Here is a 25,181-nt window from a genome sequence, read left to right as displayed (position 1 = left end):
AGAGAAGAAATAGGAGGACTTTTTATAGGAATTCAGGCCCCAGGAAATTAATGCAAGCCTTCTTCTTATGAGGAGATAAGGCAGGATTTCACTGCTACCTCAAAACTGAATTTCTGAACACAGGGAATCAAAGCAAGAATAATTTGAAAAAGAAATGCGGTGCTAAATGAAGTCTAATTTCTCTCCTACATGCTTTACTTCAGCGGATGCATTAAAATACTGAGTACTAAGCATGTGAGTAATGATTTGTTGAATTGTGTCCAAATTGGTTGCTTGCCTGAAGCAAGTCAGATGAAGTAGATGTGGGCAGCTCAAACTCAAGAACAGCTATTTTCTCATTTTCTTTCCTTAATTTCAGACATCACACCTTGTTCAGTTTGCACCCCTGGCAGTCTACTAAATCATTCTTCTTGAGAGCAAAAATAGCATAAACAGCCTAAATTCCACTTTACACAGAAGTGAGAACAGAAAGTATTCAGTTTAGCAGGCACTCCAAATGAAATATTTCCCCTCCTACCAAGCATTAACTCTCTTTTCCAGCTGTATTTTTCTCTTACTGTATAGTTCTCTGGTAGAACCTTGTTGCCTTGCTAGGAAAACATGTAATTAAATTAGCACACTGGCCAACAGTGAATCACATCTAGCAGAGATGGCAGGCAGCTCTAAAGATGTCTCCATTACTTGTCCAGGCAAGAGACAGGACAAGAGGAAATGGCCTTAAGCTGCACCAGAGGAAGTTTAGATTGGATATTGGGAAAAATTTCTTCACTGAAAGGGTTATCAAGCACTGGAATAGGCTGTCCAGGGAAGTGGTCGAGTCACCATCCCTGTAGGTATTTAAAAAACATGTAGACATGGTGCTTAGGGACATGGTTGAGTGGTGGATTTGGTAGTGTTAGGTTAATGGTTGGACTTGGCGATGTCAAGGGTCTTTTCCAACGTAAACGATTCTATGAAAGGTCATTGTTTTATGCTATTTTATAAACATAGGTGTTATTATAATGTTTCACTAATCTGTGCATACATATATGCATGTATCTTTTGTAAGCTTTCCTAATTCAGCATTGATCTCAAATAGAATTTTTGTACAGTAATCCACGTTGTATATTGCTGTTAATTTAAACTTTGCATTGTCATCTTAAAGTGAATGCTAATCAGAAAACATGTATGTAAGCATTTAAAATAGTTTATAATGTGAGGCTATTCAAGCAGGTATCTGCTTCTGAGTAGAACTGAGTTGTGATGTTGCCACACCAAAATAAGTTAATGAAGTGTGACTTTTTTTTTTTTCTGTTCTAACAGCTAATAACAAAATATTTGAGAGATTTTTCATCGAAAACTAGAGTAAAAGATATTGGTGTCTTATTACGCTGATAGGTCACTCTTTTATTAGACTTAGTCTTTAGGCTAACGCTTGCCTATGAAAGTTTCAATTAGAGCTACAATTTTTCACTTGGGCCACACACCAAATGGTCAAGAGTCCCAAATAAACCATAACACCATCAAGAGCTGAAGGAATTAGGAAGTTCACAGGTGGTTCTCAAACAGGATGTGACAACAAGCACCTTGTGGGGATCCCTCTCTGTGGAGAATTGGCCAGGGCTGGCCACATTGACCCATGACCTTCAAGCTCACTCTTCTTACAAATCCACAAGGCTAGCACAACTTCTGAAGACAGCATATGATATTGCTGTAGCCCAGGAATCATGTTTAGACTGTTCAAAGAGGCAGACATTGGCCATGTGCCTGTCTCTGAGCCAACTTATAAGTCGTAACTATATAGAATGGAGTTTTATGTTGAGAAATCTGTGTGCAATATCCAAGCCCACTCACCTGGCATTTCCTAGTTTGACCAAGGTAGGACAAGAATTTGAGGTTTCCAGGCAAGTATCCCCAAGAGGGTATCTCTTGATGTGCAGTTTCACGCTTCATCTGAGGAAGCGTCAAGAAAACTGGTACGTCTTTCCACAAATCAGATTTTTCTGGAAAAACAAATTAAGCATTTTCCAGTTCTTTCCACTGTGACCCAGACTTACTTTCTTCCTGGCAGATATCCCTGAGAAATGGCATACAGAAAAATGTTTATTTGCCATGTTCTACCTCAGCCTGATTTAGCATAACACTGTAGTATTTTCCTGTGTCTTTTATATCCCAAATCACTTGATTATTGAGTTGCATCATTGCTGAACCCTGGCCCATAAAAAACGAGGGAACACAATGACAGTCAGCCAAAACAACACAAACAGCTGCTTGTCTAGACATATTAGCAGTGTCCTGAAACCTTGGCAGGCTAGTGACAATCTAAAAAAATTTGCACCACTATTCTTGAAATGTTTTATTGCGATTATGTAAATCTACTCATTTATTTTCACTGGAAAACATAAAAACGCAGGCAAAAGAAATCATGAATCATTTCCCCTTTGGTTCCTAACTAACAGTATGATTCAAAGGGAGGTATCTCCAAGCTTTTTTCTCTAATGAAAGCCTCCTAAAAATAGCATATTCTATAACGTGAAGGGACAAATTAATAACAGTTATGATATAATTTTATCTTATGTGTGCTTATTTTGCTGTGACAATTATTTGTTTATAAGCCATCAAGTTATTTACAAAGCCTATTTGATGTTCCACCTCTGATTTAATTAGCAGAAGACTGTCCCTTTACAGTAAACAAAAATAGTTTAACTTTTTTGAAATTCCCGGTAGAATTACTCATTTCATTTCTTTGGTTTTTTTTTATATCCACTTCTAATTATAAATAGATGGCTTTGTTTAATTAAAATATGCACATAAACCCCACAAAATATGTAACAGATCATCACCAATGACATGAGGCATTAATAGTCCCCACACCATCAAAGTTACTGGTTCCTCAAATTCTGAAGAAAAATAAATAAATTTAAAGAGGAAAGCAGATATGGGCTCTGACTTGACCTAGCCATAGAAAGATGTTGATATCTGTAGTCAAAACCAAGAAGCAGCTTTGCAGTCATAGACTAGAACTTGGGGTACTTCACTTCCCCTCTCCTTTTTTGTGTGATTTTTCAAAGTTATGTCCAGTTGTCAGTGATCCAACATGCAACTTTTCCTGACTTCAGCCTCATTGCACCTTTGAAAAACCAAGCACATTTAAAAGTAGGGCAACCTTTGAAGACTGGGCCCTACACCAAATGTCTCTAAGTTTCAAGAATTTTTATTGGGTAGGGACATACTGACTTTCTCAGCTGCTCAGAAGGTGTTTAGACATAGACAGGATGAATAAGGGGATCAGAATTTGACCCCCTGTTTTTGTCACTTTAATATTTGGCATTTCTGTGGCCTAAAAAGACTAGGAAAATCATTTAAGAACTAATGAAGAGCTATTTACCTCCTAAATCTTCTTCCCTTGAGTAATGAAATAATTACCCTCCCATAATCATGGAAATATTCAACTTGAATCTTAAATTGAGCTGTTGTGAAAAGTGGTAGTGATGTTACATAGGTGATCACCATGGTAACATTTGGAAACTGCGCTGTCGTCAAGCCAAGAATATAGTTTTGCTTTTCCCATAAGAACAGTATAAGAGACCGCGACTGAACTCCTCCAAGATCCCATAATGATAAGTGAAAGCGAACATTTATCTGTCTTACCCACTGGAATATAGTTTTGCTTTTCCCATAAGAACAGTATAAGAGACCGCGACTGAACTCCTCCAAGATCCCATAATGATAAGTGAAAGCGAACATTTATCTGTCTTACCCACTGGGACAAAAAATCTTTTAAAAAAAAAAAAAAGCAAAACCCCTTAAAAAACTCACAACCCAACCACTAGCACATTGTCCATAAACTGAATGACTTTATAATGTGATATTACTGTTTGCTAGCTTTGTTTTGTTTACTCTCTGTACATTAACTCAAGGTGAATCCCAAAGGAACAACATGGTGGGACTACAAGGAGAAATCAAAATATTTTATTTGCATAACTTAGATAATTAGACATCCTGCAAACTATTAGAGCAGTTACTTACTGTGGCTCTTTTACAAATGAGCCCTCTCCTTCAGCTTGGTTCTTTGATTTCTGATGCAGTATGATTTTCTAGACTGGTGGTCGTCACAGTATCTGAAGCCTGTTCACTTCGGGCTACCCAGCCCAAGTGCCCCAAGCCTAAATCTTGCTCATTGTTCAAGGGACAGCTCAAGGGATGATCAATACTAAGAATGCTGTTTTCATCAACAGTCTGATACAATGAAAGATAATACTGTGAATATTCACCCTTTACAGAAATGGTCTGAGATTAAAACTTCTCAGATTGCGTAAAATATACAGGACAGTACAGAAGAGATGGGCCACTTTTGCTACATTTTTGCAGAAACCAGGGGATGAACTGGTTCACCACAAATAAGTGACCAGAGACTTTATATCAAAACCAAAGAGGCTAAATGACTCCCAGCTCAAAGATACTGTGATTTTCACATTGACAGTTTCTTTTCTGCCTAAATGCTGTGGTATGAATGCATAACCGTTCAAAGGGGAGATTAAGTATCTGGGATACTAATTTTATGTTAAGCAGGAAAGAGAATCTGAACTGTCAATGATGCTAGAGCACATGCTGCTGTGGAAGTAGTAGACAAGATGCCCAAACTGGATCTGCAGTTTACAGCTGAAATAAGAAGGATTATTTTTTTCTTAAAATGTACAGTTCATTAAAAATCCAGATCATAAAATAGAAGATCTTCAGAAAGGATGTATACTTCTTGCAAATTACCAGGAAGTGGAAGATTATATTGTCTTGTAAAGGACATTCTTTCTACTGAAGAATTAACATACCTGAGGAAAATTCACCGTTCATTCATTGGACAGTGTAAGGAAACCTTCCTGCCAGGATGCTGCAATGAAATAACAAGCAGCAGGTGAGGTGGGAACAGTAATAAAGGCAACATATCCAGGCTTGGAAAAGATCCTCAATTTCCTTTGAGCTAACAAGTGATCTAGAGAGTCCATAGTGGATTTCTAAAGGCCTAGCCTTCATCTAGTGGTTTCTGAATTAAACTATTCTCTGATAATTATGATTCACGTCTCCTACCTTTAGCTACCAAAAGCCTAGGTATCTAGTACAAACTAGTTTTCTTTATAGTCAGTGACAAATGATGAATGGGTGGATATGCAAAGGGTAATATACCCTGTCTTAAACACCTTTCTTCACCCAGAGGGCAGTTGTCCCATCCTACTACCTCTTTTCCATTGTGCATTGTGAAATTTTATCTCCTAAAGTTTGCATTGCACCTGCTAAACTCTGAATTTCTTAAACAGCTGTTATTGCACATGAGCTCCAGCCTTAACCAAAGAGAGGACTCTCCACGCCTGTTCACCAAAAATATCCAGCCTGAGATGGGACTACTTGGCCTGAAGGTCCCTGCAACCCAGTGGTTATGACGACAAACTGGACCACTGCAAAAGGCAGGCAAAATGTGGTCCCAGTGAAACAGAAGCAGAGGCCACAAAGGATTCTTCTGTCTGCTTAGCACAGAAGGAGAAGATACAGATACTGCAGAAGGAAGTAGAGCTCAAGATTACTTCGACAGATGTAAAGGGGTGCTAAGGCAGAAACAGCATGTGGTATCAAGTAAAAAAAAAAAAAAACAAAAACCTGCTTTAGCCAAGTACAGATAAGGACAACTCACAGACTTTTACAGTGCTCCAAAGGCATAGATCAGTGTGGAGCGTTAGCCTTTGAGCAGCACTTCTTTCTTCTGTGGACAGCAGGGGCATCTGACTAATACAAGATCGCCTACAGTTCACTCTTGGAGACTTTAGAAGCTGTAAGAGGCCTCTTTATTCCCGGAGAGCCTGGGATAACCATTTTAACAGATGACACACTCATAGTAGACTATGGCCGTGTGAAAGAAACAGCAGATTTCTTCCCTGGAAGAAATTCTGAATCAAACGTCTCTTTCACTGACTCCACTATCCAAGCCATTTTAAAGGTGCTTGTCAGTCTGTGGTCAGCTGTCCTTCTCAGAAGCCTTCCTATTTTCCTAACCATAGCACTTTCAAGTTGTAGCCCAACTTGTCTCCTTCCTTTAAGTGGGATTGAATGGATTATCCTCTCATGACCCCTTTCCAGAGCCGCTCTCTGGAGCAATCCTGGTTTTGGTCAGGAGACCAAAGTGGGCTCAGCACCCCCTCAGAGCCTGTCAGTAAATCTGTGGAGACAAGAAACAGCTCTTTCAAAAGTAAAGTTTTAGCTCTTTGCCAAAGAATACACAATTTAGGAAAATAGGTCCAAAGCACGGAAGAGCGTTATCTAAATATTTCATTACCTCAGTGTAACCACTTTATTCCAAATGATGAAAAATCCAGCTCATTCCTGCCTCTCCTGGAAAACACAGCCGTCTTTCTTATGGTACTCTCCCTCTCTGCCTACGTCTTCCTGTTCAACCTGCTGACAAAGCCTTCTTCTCTTTAATGAGAAGTTTAGGATTGAGGAAAAAGAAGCCTAACCCAGGCAAAGAATTATTTTTTTTAGGTCAGGTGGGTACATGCCACATGTAGTCATGAATTAGTATCTTCCCCAATACATACTCCAGGAGTATTATCTAGGATGGATTCTCTCTTATCTCTGCCTTATTCTCAGCCCCTTTGTTTCTTTCAGAATCTCTTTGATTAACTCTGTGCTGTCTAATTCATAATTAAGGTCTTTTTATTTATCAAAAGTAAAGCTTATGCCTCTCTTACACTCCTCAGAGCCATATTAGAGTTTAGGGTGTATTTAATGAATAATTTATAAACTGAATGCTTTACAGGCTACAGTTCTCATGTAAGGAGACAAATGTCACGCATCCATCATTCAAAGGCATGCCCTGCTGGAGAATAGGTTTCTGCCTTGATTTTGGAGCAGTAAACTCATCATTCATTTGCTATTTGCTTGTCTTGGCCACAGGATTGTATAAGCAAGAAAATGCTGTGCAATGAAACCTTTTGCACTGACTACTCTGACAACAACTCACAAGACCCCCTAGAGAGCTAAAATGAAAACTAAGAGTTCTGGGTGGTCACTGTGGGTGGCACATTGTCTGGCCCCACCTTATGCCCTCCCAAAGTAGTAGGGTATGGGCTACACACAGCCAGACTATTCACATCTTGTACTTGAGGGACACATGCACAACACGAGTGGATTCCCTGTATGTGGAGAGTAAGGAAAGAAAGGAAGAGGCATTTATTCATCAGCACAGTGCACCAGAAAATACTTCCATTATTCATACTTTCATGAAGTAGTGCTCAGAGTAAGAGCTCATCAGGGAAAAAAGTGAACTACTAGCAGCTCCCTCATACCCAGGTTTGCATGTGATTGCTCAGATTAGAATTTGTCACTCATTTTACACTCACGTCGGAGATAAAGTAGGAGCAAACAGCTGGAAAAGATACAAAAAGTCATCTGCCCTGTGTCCTACCAAGGGAACAAATGTCCTTAAAACACCCGTATTTAATATTTGTTTGTTTCCAAATAAACACTGACTATCCATAGCCTCCTCTAAGAATAGATTATTCTAGTGATTTTCACATTACACCGTTAACATCGCTCATTATTAGGAAGTTTTTTAAATATCTAACCTGCATCATGTTGAAGTCCACTCACAGTCATGGAGAACAAATAATTTCTTTTCTTTTTATAGCAGCTATTTCTTTATGTGCTTACACACACAAACACATTTCGGTATAATTTTATTTAGGCTTAGTTACTCCTCTTCTAACCATTCCGTGCAGGTCACAACCTCTAAAAACTCTCACCGCCCTCCTCTGGACTACCTCCGTTTGGTTCACAACTTATTTGAAGCAGAGTGTCCAAAAGTGGAAACAATACATTGTTCCTCATGTTTATATCCTAGTACTTCATTTGGCAAATTTTGCAAAAGCTTGCCAATTTTTATTTGCTTCTGACCTGTGGTCCCCCATGACCACCACATAATTTTCTACAAAACTCTTTTTTCACCAGTGCTTTCCAGATAGATTTCATATATTTGTAAATCCTATGTCTCACTCCCCATTGGGAAGTCCTCTTGGTTTGGTGGCACCTGCGAATTTAATAAGCTACTCTCTAGCCCATCATTTAAGCCATTAATGAAAGTAAGAATAATATCAGGTCCAGAACAGGAACCCCTGGATGCTCATACAACATGTATTTTGGTCGTGAACCATTGTTAACTACTTGCTGTCTACATTTCTATATATTTTAGTGCCTTTCCAGCAGTCGGAATAAAGCTGAGTGTTCTATAAGTTCCTCACTTTCCACCCTCTTTATACATAATTGCTATATTTGCATTTTCTAACATCTAGGTAACTTGCCTGTACTTCAGAAGTTCCTACAGGTAACTGTTAGAGGCTCTGAGAGTTCACCAACCAGCCCATTAAGTACCAAGGACTAAGTTCACCTGCCCAGTTGGCATGAAAATATCTTAATTTTATAAATTCTGTGTAAGCTGTTTCTTCCTTGTTCTTTCTGTTAGTGCTGGTATTAGGCCACTTTATTGCAGCTGACCTTTATATTGAAACGTGACACAAAAGGCACGACAATTGAGCGCTTCCACTGTCACTTTCCCACTCTCTTGAATAGCTTCTCTGATTTATATACTTGCAGTTGGCCTTAGCGAGTTGACCCAGTTTCCACTTTGTGCAATCTTCCTTCTTATGTTTGAAGTATGTGAAGAGCTCTTGATTTAGCCAACTCAGGCTCTTACTCTATTTCCTGTCTTTCCTCCTCAATGGGATAATTTCCACTGTGCCCATAGCGTTTCTTTAAGGAACTGCCAGGTCCCTTCTTACCTCCTCACTTAGACCTGCTTCCTAACAATCCTATCTCTACTGTGTCTGCAGTAGACATATTTAGACGAATATTATTTCTGATCAAGGATCACAAAAATCAGGTTTGTGCTAAAGTTATTTTTGATTTCTGCTATGGAACTGTTGGATAAACAGATTTTTCACTTCACCCAGGAGTGGCTGAATCCATCTACACTCTTCCACATCTCCAAACCAGCAGCTTTTCTTCCAAGACATTTATACTGATTGATAGGTAATTCATTAACAAGTGAAGGATTCAAATAGTCACTAGTCATGACCTCCAGTAAAAATAACATACAGATACTTACAGGTAAAAGCTGCGCAGCTTATTTTTCTTGAGATGCTAGTCTAATAATTTTAGTCTCAATTTCTTGGGCATCTTCGGCTCCACCCCATTCAATCTTTTTCCTTGAAGTTGTTTTAGTCAACATTGTAAGAATTTTTTGGCATCACTGCACAAATAACAGCACAAAGAGCAAGAAATGTGACGTACTACAAAACTGGAGCATAACCCAATCTTTTAGATCTGCATCCATTGAGTTCTGGGTTTTGGAGGGTTGTTACTGCTTTTGACAGTTTTATTCAACTGCTTTTGATGGAGTTACCAAGGTTTGGATTCCCTTCACTTTGAAGTGATCCCAAGCTCCTAACTTGAAGTAAGTGCAATTTCTTTTAAACCAAACATGAAAGTGTGAGAATTTTCAGTGCATAATACAATATAGGAAAAAAAATCCCAAACTATCCAATAATAGTGATTTTTAGAACAAGAGGGACCAAGGATTGATCCTTATACTCTATAAAGGTTATAATGAAGACATAAGGAGAGAATTAAATCATCTCAACTTTTCAAAGCAATCTAAGTAATTTAAGAGCATCTATGCCATTGATTTACGCTTTTGTTATTTAGCCACCTTTGAAAATCCCTGTTCTATACTATCAAATTATTAGTGCTCCCTGTTTCTAACATTACTGAAAAAACATAGATTGCCTGCAACTGGGCTGCTGTGTATAATGCAAATTAGTAAGCATTTTTCCCCCCATAAAAAATGATTAATTTACAAAGTTTAGCAAGTTTACATTCTGGTCCAGACAAGATAAATCATTCACACAAAATTATACTCAAATCCAGTCAACATATCTTTAGTAAATATGCTTTGAAGTGTTGGAAATGAGATAGCTAGCAATTTTTAATTCCTCCCCCCCCAACTCTTAAGAGAAAAATACCTGTATATACCAAGTTTTTTTAAAATACCATTTTCAAAGAGTTTCACCCAACTAACATTCTAACATCAAGAACAATACCTGTATATACCAAGTTTTCCTAAAATACCATTTTCAAAGAGTTCACAGGGTAAACATAATTTAGAACACCTTGATCATGAGTGATTGTTGAAAACAAGCTTTATACTGACAAAAATATTCAGTACTTCAACTACTCAGGGTTCAAGACTTGAAATAATTTCACCCAACTGACATCAAGGCAGAGCTAGAAAAGACAAAAAGCTACCAATATGAATGCAATACCTTTAAATCACCACACAAGGACTGAAAAAACTGGATTATCTACATAAGACAAGCTATTGTCTGGTCCGTAATTTGCAGATGACCTAAGAACAATGCAAATATCTGTATTTATCACAAACCTATAATTATAAAAAGAATCTATTATTTTCATTTTCTGTAATCATATGCATGTATTCAACTTAGCCTTGTCTTGGGAAGTGGCTAATGTCCTCAACATGCTGTGCCATTCTCCAACTAGAAGGTGGTACATGTGTTTGATGGCCCAGTTCTATCCTGAAAGAGCAGCAGCACTTAACTGCACATCCAAGAAGCAACTGTGGCTCAAAGCAATACCTTATGTACCATTTTCTCATTCTTCTGAGGAGACAAGGGGAAAGGGAGGGAGAATTGGGCTTTAACACCAAGAAGGTCTGGTGAACAGAGTAAATGGCACCAGCTTTATTTTTGCTTGGTCTTATTTCATCCCCACAGAGAAAAACAGAAGCCAATGCCATATATATTCTCCTTATAATTTGACTCACAATTTGAGAAGGGGCAGGAGGAAAAAAAAGGGTGCTCATTTACTCCCATTGCTAAACAATAGAGATGAAGGTGCGTATTAAATTGCACAATGTATAGTCAAATACACTACTCAGAAATTTGCAAAGAAGTGGAGTTAAAATTTTAAGTGATGTGCCTAATAAAACTAATCTGATGAAAATTGTTTAATGTTCAAGCTGTAAACTATCAAAGGCAATTTGTAACCAGAGACACCAGATATTTTACATAATGCACCTTTTCCATATTATAATGTAAAAATTTGTGTTCTTTACTAAGAATATAGGCAATGTGACTTTTCCCTAGATTTCCTGCTGTCACCAGGACAAGAGGCTTAGAGTTGCTCCCCACTCACTCCTCCGGCCTCTTCTGGCCACCAGCTGTCCAAGGACTCAGCAATAACTGTATGGGAAATGGCACTAAGGGCAGGAATGACAAAAGCGATGGTGCCACGTTTTCCAATTGCAAATCCAGTAGTCCAGCCTACTGATGTTGAATTAACCTTCTCAACTACTCTATCCTAAACCTGCTCTTCTGTATTACCGGCAAATAACTAGAGTATATGCAGTATGCACTGCACTGCAAAGAGAGGAGGAAGAAGGCCTTGGGTGGAACGCACTCCACACAGAAACCAGTGGCTGCTTCAGTGACCAGGGAGCCCAGACCGGGTCCCTTCTAGCAATGTTTCCATGATATGTGCAGCGCTGGGAAAAACTGTTCTAACTCAGAGTTTTACAGCCTGATCTGACAATGAAAACTTTTTTGGAAGGCCATCTAGAGACTAGAGAAAGCCATTATTTATTTATACAATTCATCACTTTAAAACAGGATTTTTCTTTCTGATTAATTTTATTGATACAAACAACTTGTATTAATCCCCCATAAAAGTTAATAAAGAGCAACACATGGTACTTGAATTAATGCCATTGACAATACCACAAAACGTTAATTGAAACAGCAACAACCCACTAGCTTATAGCAATGACTGGCAGACACACTGGACTTACTAAATTTGGTGAACTAATGTGCACAGGAACGAACAGTGAGGTGAGAAAGAATAAAGCTTGAAGAAGGGTAGTTCAAACTGCAGTGGGAGAATTGATATTTTTCCTCTTTCTTGTGCAGAAGGTAGTTGGTGGTGGGATGTTTGCTTATTATATGTACATTACACCACACTTCGATGGTACAGCTGTACAGGCCAGAAGAGGCAAGAGCTCAAAATGAATTTCTTTCTATCAATTTCTTGTCTCTACCCACTCGTTTATTCTGGAAAACACATCTATAGAAACATCACCTTTTCCAGATCTTCTGGTCCTCCAGACCTTGAAAGACTGATGGTTATTCAGATCCATGAGTCAACTCTTCATCAGCAAATCCTGATGTAACTTGTTTTAAGAGCTAGACTCCGAGAACTTTGTCCAGTAGCATTTACTCAGGGAACAATCTCCTTGACGTTAACAGGAGAAATTCATAAAACAAGCTAGTTCTTGCTGCAAATAAAATCCAGCCCTTGGTTAGATTATTAGTAGCAATCCTTCATGCTATACCACTTTTCTATGGTTTAACCATCTATTTTGCAGGAGTCAGGCATCAGTATTCCCATGCAGATGTAATTCAATCTTTACTGAAAAGAAGAATTGCATTGTGAGGTTGTATGCAAATTCTGAGAAAAAACCCAAAAGTATAAATCAGATTTTTAAGGGCTAATCACATTTTATATCACATAAAATATTCTAAATGAAACAAAGCAGAAGAAAACTTCAGGAGTATTTCCTTTCATACCCTATTTCTAGGAAAATAATATTCAGAAATTAAATTCTTGTCTATGAAACAGCTTTACTAGAAGATTTTTTTTTTTAAATTTTGTAGAGTTTGAACCCTTGTTAATGTCATACCCTATTTGTAAGCAGAAAAAAAAAAAATCCTTCTTCTGGAGTTTGTCAGTTGAAGTCTTCATGGACAAGCGTCTTATATAGAATTAGATAAAGATGACAGATTCTTTAAAGAAATAATGTCTTCTCAGAATTTGCCAGGTAATGTTGCTTGTCTTCATTTTTTGATATATGATAATAAATTTTGATTGACTGCTTGACTTAGACTGGTCCTGCGTAAGACCTACTTGATATTCTCAATCTTTTCTTCCTGAAGTTCCCAGAAAATGAAGCGGTGCCTTTTGCTGCTCTTTTACCAAGCCTTACAAGTCTGTATCCCTATATGGCATCAAAGGCTCCAGATCTAAAGATAATCACGACCACATGACTGAAGGGTGAGCCAATTGTAGGCAGATCTAGGATCCAACACTGTAAGGTTAATGCCTCCTTGTTGAAAGCGTATAATCATTTTGAAGTATCTTCTTTGTTTTGTTTTTGTGGTTTTGTTGTTTTGCTGTGTGATTTTGTTGGGGGTTTTTTGGTTGTGGGGTTTTTTTTGTTTTGGTTTTGTTTTTTTTTTGTTTTGTTTTTTTTTTTGTTTTGTTTTTTGGTTTTTTTTTTTTTTAAGAATGACAAAAAAACCCAGAGCCTAATTTTATGTGCCTGGGAGTAGCTATCTAAGCTTCAGGCAATACAAACGCTGCTATTACTGGGGAGTAAAAGCTCTGCATAATTAACAAACATCATCAGCCTTACAGTTCCTGTAGAATGTAGTAAGTTCCTTGCCTGAAGGCTGCTCTCAGCCTAGTAAGTCTGTTTACCCTGTCCAAGATTAGATTAGTTTAATTATTATGAAAAAGACTGCTAAGATCTTACAGCCTAATTATGCAAATGTTTCTAAATGTTCACAAAAGTAATTTATTTATTTGGAGATAAATGAATCTGTTTTGTCATAAACCAGATTGCAGTCCTGGCAATGTACAAGCAGGGTTATGTGCCCTTAGGCATATCTTTCACCACAAATATCAGTGGGACCCCTGGATTACAACATTTATAAATACATAAATGTTTTTTAGCAGGTTTTTATTGTTTTTGTAAATTATAGTAATCCCAGAAAGAACTATCACAGGTTTAATACTCACCAACCTTGTTATGAAAACAGGGTTTCTCAGCAGAAGCATTTAAAAGATGCTAACAGCTAAAACATTCCTAGCAGACCTATTAAGATGCACCTGTTTTATTATGCTCTGGAACCAATATCTTCAAAAGATTTCTCTCTTCGTAGTACAGACTCTTGCCTCTAAAATAAGGTGCATCAATAAAGTACTATTATTCTAAATAAGGTGGTAGTGTTCTTCTTAAAGCATACAGTGCTAACCTTACCTGGAAGGAACCCCTTTTACTTTAGGAATTCTGTAGGTTTTCCTCATAAACCTCACTGCAGCTTAGAGATTTAATTCTTCATCTATTTGTAATTACATGACAACACATGAAATAGATGCAGAAAACCTGTTCTATATTTAGCTCCTGCTCTAGTTTCACTGCTATTATCATGGAGATAACCCCTAGGCAGCACACTGCTGCCTTCTGTGAACTCATGCACATTCAAGGCAGAGTATTTAAATTTTGGAATGGTAGACACTTAAAATCTGATCTTGACCACAATGAAAACTGAAAAGCTTAACATGTTGCACAGCTATATAAAATTAAGTGGGACATAAACCCAAATGAAGACTGCCTTTTAAAGAGTTCAAATCTCTTCTTAATGAGAGAACTCGTCTGCAGGCAGGGGCTATTTTGTGCACTGCAAAGCATACATCCCTGACTCTGAGGCATCAACTTTGCAGGCAACTAAACTACACGCACCTTTAAAAAAATAAATGTGAAAAGTTTAGCTAGATGTTAGTAGCAAAGCAGGTGAAACACAATTCACATCTCTATTAAACTGGGACATTTTGAGCCAAGTTAATTTAAACTGTAATGTCAATTTGATGCAGTAATGCCTTCTGCCATCAATGTTTATTTTCTACTTGAGACAATAGCATGACATTTTAACGGAAACATATTGCATTAAAATCAATGCAGAGTGACTTCTTGATTTGTTTATAAATTAACCATTCCTTAAATAAGCACGGCAATAGCTCTATATGGGAATTATACCCACAGTTCTCCTGTGTATTAAATGGAGGATGTGAGCAATGATTTTAACTGGCTGCTATGACATCACCATTATCATGGATATTCAAGACATTAGAAGCTGCTTGCTGTCAGTTAAATGATCACATCTCAAGTGCACCTGCTTTATAATTATTCATTTGGAGCAGGATCATTAACATATTCCTTAAGTCATTTACAGGCAATTTGACTCTACAGTAATGATTTTTTCCCTCTTTGTAACAAATTAATGAGATATATATAAATACGTGAGTACAAATGAAATTCACACAATTCATATCGTAATTAGTGTACACCAAAGGTCGGAAGGTTGTCTAACTTGCATTTTTCCTGTAGTAGGCAGCTATTCTGCAACGGCTTAACAGCTACAACACTATAAATGGTTCTTTCAGAAGAAAGGTGTCTGTCAATGTACTTTTCTTTGAATGGAGACAACAAGGTTAGTAGTCAGGCTGGATATTGGCACTTTGGAAGTATTATTTGTGCTCAAGGCTCAAGAGTTCAAACGATGAAAGCAGAAGAACTAAGCAGCTGGGGGTTTATTAAATGAATCTATTCAACTACATAAATAACAGTGTGAGTTGTCCAGTATCTACAACGTAATGAACTTGCACCAGTTTCAAATACATACAATTGCTACTGGCTAGACAATTTTGAGAATCATATGTTAATTGATAAGCATCTACAAATAGAGGGGCATGTCCACGCACTTGCAACACATCTTAAATATTGGTAACTCATTTTAGGATTATCTGCAGTTTGCATGCTGACAGAACTTCCCTAAACCTATAAAACATCCGTCATTAGTGCAAGATAGTGCTGATCTCATCTTGGCTTGTATACAAAGCACTTTATAGGGGACATTACTGCTGGGGTGAAGGATGCTGCGAGACTGTCAGAAAACTGCAATGCACACTCATTTTGGCCCAAAGAAACCTCTGTTCTGTAACAATTGAGATGCAATAATTGCCTACTCCAAGCAACATCTTTTCCTCACTCACAAGAAGTGGTGGCCAGCAAAAATATACAGCAGGATTTGCACAGAGCATTCCTACATACCATTTCCCCTTAGCATGTCATTAGTCAGTATCACTGGATTTGTACAGAAAGGCATCGTGAGGAACAAGGAGTTAAGTCAATTGTTTTACTTTATTGTAAAACAATTCCCTCAACCATACGCAAGAGAGAGGCAGCATGGCTCAGTGAACTATTGCATGGAAATGTATGTACTGAGCAGGTCTGTCGTGTCTCCAGCAGCTCCGTTTGCTACATTGGCAATATGACAGCGAGTAGAAGACCTTCTGCAGGCACAGAGAAGAGACATAGTGAGATGGGAACATTTCTTCTTCTAACTCACCCTCCAAAAATGTTTACAAAGCACCTGTCATTTGGGAAAATTTCTTCTCTTACAAAGCTGCTCTTTAGGAGTGACTTGGGAGTCTCTGGAGAGACAGAGAGCCGAGGGGAAAATGTTTTCAGCTTCCCTTCATTTTGATGGCAGAGGATCCTGAGGGTGCTAGAAAAGCCCTGAATGTGTCTTCAGCAGTGTTACCACCTGTGAGCAGTCTCTCTTGTGCAAGTCCATAAGAGGAATTAGAAGCGGCCTTGGAAAAAGCAGCTCTATATGAGCATAGGGAGCTCTGAGGTAGCAGTTTATAACTCAAAGCATAAGCCCAAGGCATTCCCGATGATACACATGATATCCTGTATGGCTAACAGAAGCAGAAAAACTCCTGGATTTGTCTACAATTATTTCTAGCTAGGCTTCCATTTAGATGTCTTGGACAAATAAGACAATGTGATTTTTCCATTCACTTCTGCCACAGTCAGGTTATCAGATGGTGATGACGAACCAATAGCATATGAGAAATTTAGTAACATGACACAAACATCCCAGAGCTCTTGTGATCTGTTTCCCTAATTATCTAGGGGAAATTACAGCACCCTTTATAGAATAAGAGCATTATAAAAATAATAGTTTGTTCTATAGTTATCAAATTCTCTGGCTACAATGTTCCAATTTGACAGCTGCATAAAAATTAAATTGATTTATTTACTAATGATGTCGTTGGTAGGTGAAGGTGCCACCATTATTACAAATGTTACAGAAAGATGAAGAATATTAATTACCAAATGACACACTGGTCATAAAAATCAAAGCACAAAGACACTGGGGTGGAAGCAAAAAGAAGCTGAATCCTCAGGATTTTTTCAGGATGTAAACTACTCAGACTTAGACAATTTTATAACAGAACAACACCCACTGTGCAGGATATGTATCATTCCCAAGTATCACTTAGAAATAGGCATTGAAAAAGACTGTTTAAACCTTTGAATATTACACTCACTCTATCAGTGTAATTTACTGGTTTTAATATACAACTGAAATGCTACAGAAAATAAAATGTTGGATTATAATTTATTTGACATTACTGAAAGGCATTTCCTCCAACAGTGTACTCTGCATTGTTGAAAACTGAACATTTGCCCTCCCTGTTCTCCTGGTACAGCTCACATTACCTTTACTGGACTAGATGGCTCTGATCTGCAGCCCTTTCTCAGGATCTGATGTTTATGGTGTGGCATTGGCAAAGCCTTGGGTTTTACCTTTCCCAAAATGAAATCCAAAAACTCACCAGCTCCCATTTCAGCACCTAGACTGCACATCCCTGCATACCAGCCGCGGTTAGCTATTCCCTTGCCAAGCAAACAAGGATGGGCTTCTCACAGGATTTATCTTGTGCTGCACCATGACAGCAACCATTTAAAACAATTCACACAAAAAAAAGAAAGCATTGGCTATTTTTTCATTTTTTCAAGCACCAGTGTCATCATAGCAAGCCAAAGGAATGTTCCATACGTACGTTCTCCTACTTCAGTACAACCTCTTTTTTCCATGCTCGAGATACCCTGACCTTCCTGTCCAGCTTGGGATAAACAGCAAGTCCTCCGCCTGCAATTTCTCAGCGCCCTGAGTCTTTCCAGGGTCTGCATCTCTCCCTCCTCTCCCCCTAGTCTCTCTTTCCCTCAAGACAGAAGAATACCAATTCTCCCTGGCTATCGAGTGAGCCCTGGAGGAAGTAAACCATCCTACTCTGGACTGTTACTGTGACAATTTAAAGCTGCACATCCAGAGTTTTGTTACCTGTGCCAGCACTTTCCTTTTCCCTCTTCTAATTTTAAAGATCATTTTAAAAACTTCCTTGACATAAAGGTGCATTCACTCAGGCAGCAATGCACAAGTTTGAAGAAACCCACAATATACATCAGAATAATGCAGAGAGCTCATCATGACTCATTCTTACTTTCTCCGTGTTCACTGAAAGCAGTTTTACATTTGTGAACTGCATGATACCACTGAACAGTACCTGAGTGCCTTCTCTGGGTGACAAAACTCACCACTGCCAATTTGTTGGACTTATATTCAGAGCAGAGCAGTATCCATGCCGTTCCTTTCCCCAGGCCCACCCAGCACTAGTCCCCCATCCTCAGTCTCCCAGCAGCGGAGACCCTGCTGAGCACCCCTTCCAACCCCCCTGGACCCCTTTAGCCACAGCCACTGCCTCCCCACAGCATCAGGGGCTTGCAGCCCTTTTTTCAGGTGGCAAAAGGGAAGGAGATGGACACTGTTTGCTCTGAATTGCTATAGGGTTGGTGTGTGCAAGTGAGGCAGAGCCCCCTCTTCCTAGTGTCAACTGGAAATACACGCCACAGTAAAACCATTATATTTAAGACAGTAACGTTCACCGGCAGTTCAGGTACCTTGACATCTGACAAAAAACTAAGGAAATATTATGGCATCTGTATGTCGCAAAGAGAAATAACCAAACTTAAATCAAATGTTAAATTGTTTTTCGCCTCTGACTATTCAAGTAAAAAACCAAAATAAAGCAAAACCATGCTAACACAGTACTTCACACTCAGAATAGATTTATTTCATCTTACTGAGGCTTTCTGTTTCACTCATCACTGAGGTATCCAGAAACAACATGTTTTGCTCATGAGAACAATAGCCTGTAAATTTCTGAATCTGAAATATTCATGAGAAATAGGTAGTGACATTTACAGCTTAACACACACACACTTTAGGCTTCTAATGAAAGATCAGAAAAAGCCAGAGTGCAATATAGCATTATCCTTTGGTTTTGACTATTCTGAAACAGTCATTCTACACAGGAAAACAGGTAGCAGAGTTGGGGCATTTCCAGTTATAGTAGTCACCATCGGGGAGGAGATCTGTGGCTAAAGGGCATTGCTGAGCAACTGCTACAGAGCAGTAGCCCATCAAGTGGAAGGGAATGGTGTTTCCTAGAGCAGTGCTCCTGATGGAACAGGTCCACTCAGGGCTGACTCATCAGTTCTCATATACTGGTAAATAAGTAACTCTCCTTTCCATTTGATAAGGTTTTTTTCAGTTGGGCTTTTCTAAGAAAGGAAAATATTATATCATTCGGTAGAGAAAGTTTCTTTCAACTAAATGGCTAAAAAAAGAGAAAGTTTCTTTCAACTAAATGGCTAATCTGTGTTTTGAGATAAAAGAGTAATAGTCTGTCAGTGTTACGGCTGATTTAATTTTTAAATCAACACTATCACATTGTTACAGATTTCCCAGCTTCATGCAACAATTATTCAGTTGATTCTTTCAGATTCCACACTTCATAAACATATATTCTTGCTAATACTTACAAGCATTTCATACAATTCAGTCTAGTTTCCTAAACCTCAAATGTGGCATATCATATACACATACTTTCCATATAAAACTGACTTTGAATCAAGTACGGCAAATACTAAAATACAACAAATAGACTGGTGATGGGGAAAACCAAAACAGCTCAACCCCCCAAGCACTATGTTAATTTCTGCATCAAAACTAAAGGTATGCTGTGATTCTGCATGCAAAATATTTCTCTAAAAGTGTATTTATTATTGATCTATCAAAAGACTACATTAAACTGATTTTAAATTTGATCTCTTCCTATTTCATAGCTCATAAATCCTTTGCAAAATAAGGCAGAAACACAACTGACAAATTTTTAAAGCTAAATCAAGCTAAGTTTCCCACTGATAATGAAATCAAGCACGTCAAAAGGGATCAACAGCTTTGATTAACAGGAATTTCAATACCTTCAGAGCACCTGTCGACTACAGCATTTAAGGTAATAGATAGTCTCATGCTAGTCACCACACAAACGTGTAGATTGATGACTGACCAGAAGAACATGCAATAAGCCAACTTGCATATGTTCAGTCTGTCCCCTCTGCTTTCACAGGGCATTTCAGTGACCTGGCACCGCTCTTCCTTGTCCCATACCAGGGGTTTAAAAGTGTAGCTCATCCCCTTAACCCAGAAAGAGAAGCTAGAGCATTAGGCACCATTTTAATTTACCCTTTTTCAAGAGCTCGGGCCTTCCTAGACCCACATCATCTCTTACCAGAAAGATGCCCTCTGCTCTTTTTTTCTCCTGCTTGAAGCAGGAGTCCCTCTCCGCTACACAGAAGATCTTGTCACTCTGTTTTCACATTGTTTGCAGCTTCATTACAAGCATTTTGCACCTCTCAGGCTGGAACCTGTAGATGAGAACAGCTTTTTAATGTTCGCTGTAGTCTGGAAGTATTGTGCATTTATTCAACTGAAAGCAGTAATGATGAAGGGAAAAATATTATTTTCAATTCTACTTCCACTGCACATTTCCAAGATGAGGCAGTGAAGCTTCATTTGCAGTCTGTTACAAAGCAAATCAAGACACATATTTAATATCTAAATTGTGCTCAGCAGCAATATGGAAAGAAGAGAAGAAACTGCTGATTATGTAGTTCAAGATGGGGCAAAAGAACATGCTGTTCACACGTATCAAGTGCCAGCAGCCAAATGTTGAAGCAGTATCATTCCCTTCTCGCTTAACATGTGTTTGCACAGAAACTGACACATCTGTATAAATATTATAGGACACTCGCTTGTAATTGAGGTCTCTCATCGCAAAAATAAGGTCTACAGAATTAAGAGCTTCTGAAGCGCCTGGCATCTAAAACTGGAAGATATTAAAGCAATCTTCCACAAGATGGCTCTCTCTCTCTCTCTGTTCATATTAGTGACTGAAACCTGTGTAGAGAGAACATAAATAATATTCAGGATAAAAATGCAATTACAGTTTGGAGGAGTAAGAGTGCCTCCACATGGGAACAGAGATGCTTCACCGAACTAGGGCAGCCTATATGACAGTGGAGAACTACACACCATCCATTCTCTTCAGACTAAAGAGGCCAGAGGGTTTTGCAGGGTGTTTTGAAATTGTCTTTTGAAAGGCACGTGCTTGTTCCACCTGCACTCCAAGCTGGTGGGTTCCAATGCAGTTTCATTTCATCAGCCACATACCTAAGGGGCAGCGTCTAAACCCTGCTTTTCAGGACTAACAGAAATGCTCAGCTTCTCGACTGGATTTGCACAGGTAGCTCCTGGCCTGCTCTAAGCATGGGCAGCAAAGTATCATCGCAAATGTAAATTCATAATGGTACACCAAACTTCAGAAAAAATGATGCAAAAATAATAATAACAAGCACTTCCACCAATATTTTTAAAGAATTATTTTTTTAGACATAACTTTAATTTATCTCTTACATGACAGCTATGGAAAAATATCTTTGTGACATTTGAAAGCATGTAATTTTGAGCAGCTTTAAAACCTATTGGACACAAAAGAGCCCTTTTACGCATATTTATCCTGAACCATTATGTGTCTTTACCTTATTTTCAGTGAAATGCACTTTGCTGTACATTGTACTATTTAATGTGCTTACCAGAGCCTTGGGATCAGACTTATGCTTGAGAGTGTGTCTTACATATTTATTTATTAAATGTACAGAAAATTCTCTCAGAAATGAAGTATCACAACAATCTAAAATACATTTGACTGAAAAAGAAATGGTAAGATCTTGCCTTACTCCACCAATATCTTTACATTAACTTATGATCTGTCTATATAGAGATCATCATTATAAAATGTGCATTCCTCCTATGTCCAGTATTTAAAGTGGCGCGTCTTTCAGCAGTTCCATTAGGTGGATTCAGGACAGATGTGTTATCAAATAACTGCCCTACAGAGCAAGAGAGAAACAAACATCAAAATGGGAGAGGCAGGAGCATTTTTCACACTGTTGCTTCCCGCTTCCTTCATTTCCAAGCAGTATGCTAGGACAGGAATAGATGCAGGGAAAAACTCCCCAGTCCCTAACCTCTATTTGCGGCAGAAAGTGGGAAAGGACTGCGAGGGATGTCTCCGGTTCTGTGGGATTCCTGGCACAATTTGGAGGTGGTGCCATACTGCAGGTAATGTGAGCTTTCTTATCTATATCGTGGGAAACAGCTGGGACACTCTCTTACCACATGGTTTATCCAAGGCAGCTTACAGCTTCGGGCTACCTCACTTTTACCACAGCAGAAGAGTCTGTCACTGATAGCTGCAGCAGGACAGCGGGGACACTGAAATTACAGTATAAACTTACTCCCATGTGCCCGTGCTCATTGATCCTAGAATATAACATCCTCAGTTTGCCCCATTTTGGCAGATGATATGTGCAGTGTGGTAGGCAAGGATCTTTCTTCTCACATCATTGTTACACTGTCTCTACAGACCTGTAAGAGGGTATCAGAAGTGTAGACCCACATTTGGCTTGCTAATAGCCAGCAGAGAGTTCTCCTACCACAGGAGGACTCCTCAGTGAGCATTTGCAGCTAGATTACATCTCTTCTTCATAGTCTGAGCACAGGAAACTGCTTGCAGGGTCCCCCAAGAATATGGTCTATTAAATTAGTGAAAACAGTATTAGGCCTAATGTCTACAAGGAATGAGAAAGGCATTTCCTACACATTGCAAATGAGTACTACTTTTATGCAGCTAGAACTGGCTATTGACCACCTGTTCCTTACCATACACACTGCAGCCCACCTCATCAGCTGGCATCCTTGCATGCATACAGTGCCCTTTTCCAGCACTGTGGCTGCCTTTGTATCATTTTCCTAACAAGAGAAAGGAGCTCTGCTCTCTTCATTTTATCTCACCCTCACTGAGGAAATCACATTTTGTCCATATTACAAGATGCTGGAGAAACCTGAACTCTAAGAGAAGCTGCCATTCTGTCATAGTTGCTACCAGACACAAGTAGGGCATGAAACTGAGAGACAGCAAGGAAAAGGAGAGGGAAATGCCTGAACTCCTATCCTTGCTTATGATGCCACTTATACCAGCTTTCCACCAAAGCAACTTTGTTGTCTTCTGCATGGTTACAAGAATATACACCAAGAGAACACAATCACATTCAGTGTGTGCAGAACTATGCGCAGGACATCACTGGATCACATCATCCAGTTCTGCCTCCACCTCCCATCAGAAACAGCAACTCATACCTTTGGATTTATAGCAAGCTTCTGGCACTCATTTCATATACAGCCGTAAAATTAAGCAAAGAAGAAACACATTTTTTTTTTTCTTCTAAGTTTTCTTTAGTTCTGGAAAGATATGTCAGTCATTAGTCTCACTTGCTGCTTCATAACGACTTTATTTTCTCGGCACATTACACAAAGTCTGCCCCCAGTGCTATCTCACAGTCCAGGTGCTGACCATCTCCTTTGAAACACTCACCTCGTCCCTAAAAAAAACACTCCTGCTTTCTGTTTGCGCACACTGGTAGCAGCACCCGTGAATGGGGTTCAATCATGACTTGGCAAGCTGTACACCGTAAAGTAGCTGCTGCTTCTGTTGGGATAGCAAAGAAGGGGGTTATAATTCATAACGAATATAAAGGTTGTTCCGGCAGCAATATGGCTTATCTCTATGCTGAGAAAAGGTAAGGAAGACTTTTGGAAAGAAACACAGGGATATATCCCTCTCATGCTCTCAATCTGTGTTAATTAAAAGTTATTTAGTTTGAGAGTCTGAGAATCGAGTCCTCAGTCTTTCATATAAACACAGGCATGCTTAAGACACATTATACAAACAAGAGACATTGAACCAAGCAAAAACATACAGGAGTCCTGTGGAACCTCTGTTCTTTTGGCTTTTGCTTCTGTGGGTTGAATTCAGACTGAAAGATATACAAACTTTTGTTTCATTTACATTGAGTCTAAAAATTGCTGTCATTGCATTACAGATTACTGCATATCTTTTTTCTTTTTTATGATGTTTTGGAAGAATGCCTTCCCCTTTATTATTATGAAAATGCTTTAAGAAATTGCATTAAAATCCAAATAAAGTCACCAAAATATAAACAGAAATGGTTAATTTTCCTCTGCTGGGATGTTTCAATGTTTGGGGAATATTTTATGTCTCCAGAGACCCAAAACGCGAGGAATTTGAAAAGCAGTGTGTATGCAGAAAATCATCATAATGCCCTGTGGGACCAATCTGAGCCCATCAAAATCCACTGGAGTCTGTCTACTGACTTCAGAGAGTTTCGGTCATAGTTCTCAATGTGCATTTTCTAAATCTAAAGAATCATTAGGCCTTCCAAGCCCTGCTTGTTAATGCCTCCGCTGTAACAGACTCAAAAAACTCCCAGAACAAAATACAACTAAAGGTTGAAGCTGTACGGTCCTATGCACTGTCCGATCCTGTTTTCTTTCCACGCTGCTGACCATGGAGCTGCCATACATATGCACTGCAGCAACTGGAATAAATTGCAGAGACGGAGAAGTGGTGAGTGCTGACAAGTAGAAGATCTGAGAGCACCCACTACACTAAAAGGAGATTCTTAGTGTGAAACAACATCAGAGCCAAGATTAAGCCAACAAACAGAAGTATCTAGTATATATTAAGTGAAGTTTGACAGTAGGAATGCAGACCAGCAATACTTTGGGAATTTTCAGAGAATATCAAAAGGTTTCCAGAATACTAACAATCTGTGCAACCAGGGTTCCCGGGTCTCAACCGAACGCCTGAAATCATGTTGGCACAGCTGAGATCCATGGAAGTCACTGTTGCATAATTGCCATCACTGACATTAAAAAAATATGATTAAAAATGCTAAAATAAATTCTAAAGCCCACAGAGAATATATTTTGTTTCACTGGAGTCTGGACCTCCTCATCTTCAGAGCAAAGCTGCAAAACCCACTTTCATACCAAGCACTGTCCGAAAAGCATGAATGGCTTGTTAGGAAAACTGTTGTATCATCTGATGCATATTTACTCTGTAGAGGGAAAATCAGCTGTATGTTTTCACATAATTTAAATTAAGTTTGTTCATACAGGCATTTCCAT

The sequence above is a fragment of the Calidris pugnax genome, unplaced genomic scaffold (genome assembly GCF_001431845.1).
Source record: "Calidris pugnax isolate Ruff unplaced genomic scaffold, ASM143184v1 scaffold111, whole genome shotgun sequence".
In the NCBI taxonomy this organism is placed as follows: domain Eukaryota; kingdom Metazoa; phylum Chordata; class Aves; order Charadriiformes; family Scolopacidae; genus Calidris; species Calidris pugnax.
Note: the sequence above shows the minus strand (reverse complement) of the source record.